Source organism: Salvelinus fontinalis, chromosome 30 (assembly GCF_029448725.1).
Source record: "Salvelinus fontinalis isolate EN_2023a chromosome 30, ASM2944872v1, whole genome shotgun sequence".
Taxonomy (NCBI): Eukaryota; Metazoa; Chordata; class Actinopteri; order Salmoniformes; family Salmonidae; genus Salvelinus; species Salvelinus fontinalis.
This window is the reverse complement of record NC_074694.1, coordinates 4951884-4954383: the sequence shown is the minus strand read 5'-3', so window position 1 is coordinate 4954383 and position 2500 is coordinate 4951884.

Genomic DNA, 2500 nt, shown 5'->3' with positions numbered 1-2500 from the left:
AAGGACAACCCTATTGGACAGCAGAGATTATCCAGGAGAGAGGGAGGGACAACCCTATTGGATAGCAGAGATTAAAAGGAGAGAGGGAAGGACAACCCTATTGGATAGCAGAGATTACCCAGGAGAGAGGGAAGGATAACCCTATTGGACAGCAGAGATTACCCAGGAGAGAGGGAGGGACAACCCTATTGGACAGCAGAGATTACCCAGGAGAGAGGGAAGGACAACCCTATTGGACAGCAGAGATTATCCAGGAGAGAGGGAGGGACAACCCTATTGGACAGCAGAGATTAAAAGGAGAGAGGGAAGGACAACCCTATTGGACAGCAGAGATTACCCAGGAGAGAGGGAAGGACAACCCTATTGGAAAGCAGAGATTACCCAGGAGAGAGGGAAGGACAACCCTATTGGATAGCAGAGATTACCCAGGAGAGAGGGAAGGATAACCCTATTGGACAGCAGATATTACCCAGGAGAGAGGGAGGGACAACCCTATTGGATAGCAGAGATTAAAAGGAGAGAGGGAAGGACAACCCTATTGGACAGCAGAGATTATCCAGGAGAGAGGGAGGGACAACCCTATTGGATAGCAGAGATTAAAAGGAGAGAGGGAAGGACAACCCTATTGGATAGCAGAGATTACCCAGGAGAGAGGGAAGGATAACCCTATTGGACAGCAGAGATTACCCAGGAGAGAGGGAGGGACAACCCTATTGGACAGCAGAGATTACCCAGGAGAGAGGGAAGGACAACCCTATTGGACAGCAGAGATTATCCAGGAGAGAGGGATGGACAACCCTATTGGACAGCAGAGATTAAAAGGAGAGAGGGAAGGACAACCCTATTGGACAGCAGAGATTACCCAGGAGAGAGGGAAGGACAACCCTATTGGAAAGCAGAGATTACCCAGGAGAGAGGGAAGGACAACCCTATTGGACAGTAGAGATTACCCAGGAGAGAGGGAAGGATAACCCTATTGGACAGCAGAGATTACCCAGGAGAGAGGGAAGGACAACCCTATTGGACAGCAGAGATTACCCAGGAGAGAGGGAAGGACAACCCTATTGGACAGCAGAGATTACCCAGGAGAGAGGGAAGGACAACCCTATTGGACAGTAGAGATTACCCAGGAGAGAGGGAGGGACAACCCTATTGGATAGCAGAGATTACCCAGGAGAGAGGGAAGGACAACCCTATTGGACAGCAGAGATTACACAGGAGAGAGGGAAGGACAACCCTATTGGACAGCAGAGATTACCCAGGAGAGAGGGAAGGATAACCCTATTGGACAGTAGAGATTACCCAGGAGAGAGGGAAGGATAACCCTATTGGATAGCGGAGATTACCCAGGAGAGAGGGAGGGACAACCCTATTGGATAGCGGAGATTACCCAGGAGAGAGGGAAGGACAACCCTATTGGACAGCAGAGATTACCCAGGAGAGAGGGAGGGACAACCCTATTGGACAGCAGAGATTACCCAGGAGAGAGGGAAGGATAACCCTATTGGACAGCAGAGATTACCCAGGAGAGAGGGAAGGACAACCCTATTAAACCTGTTGGGGATGGGGGCGCTGTTTAGACTATTTATGCTAATTTGGCTAATTTTTTAAACGGCTTCCCACAACATCCTTGATCGTACAATATGCATATTATTATTATTATTGGATAGAAAACAGTCTATAGTTTCTATAGGAGTTGAAATTTTGTCTCTAAGTGGAACAGAGCCCATTCTACAGCAATTTCCCTGACATGGAGTCAGATTTGAGAAATGTTGGCCACTTTTCTGAAGTCAGTTAAAAGGGCACTGTCGTTGCTATGACTATACGGACACTTCTTACGTCTTCCCCTGGATGCCTTTACGTGATGACGATTCCAACGGGGTCGATTGCGCGTTCACAGGCCCTACAAATGAAAAAAACCTTTAGCTAGCAAGTCTTTTCTTGCTGCGTAACGCGCGTGGAAGACACCGACCCTCTCCTGTTCCAAGCGTTAGTTTAGCCTGTTATATTTCTCCGGTCATCTTTTCACTCGTTATAGGAGTTACAAACATCATAAAGTAGTTAATTTAAAGCGTTTTATAGCAATTTATATCCGTTTAGTGCGATTTTGGGACATTTATTTTTGCAACGATGTGAAAAGTTGGGCACGCTTTTCAGTTCATCCCGAACGCAGTTGACATTTCCACATGGCAAGAGGACAGCTTTCCACCAAAAGACGATTTCTCCCAAGAAAGGATCCTTTGCCCAAGATACTGATGGAAGAACAGCTCAAGGTAGGACATTTTTATTATGATAAATCGTGTTTCTGTCGAAACATTTTAGTGGCTTAGGACGCCATGTTTTTTGACGTAGCTTCGCTTGGCGCAAACTGTATTGAAAAGTAAGGATAAATTAAAAAATGTAATAACGCAATTGTATTAAGAATTAAATTGTCTATCAATCCCTGTCCACCCTATATTTTTTAGTCACGTTTATGAGTATTTATGTATAAGAGTAGATC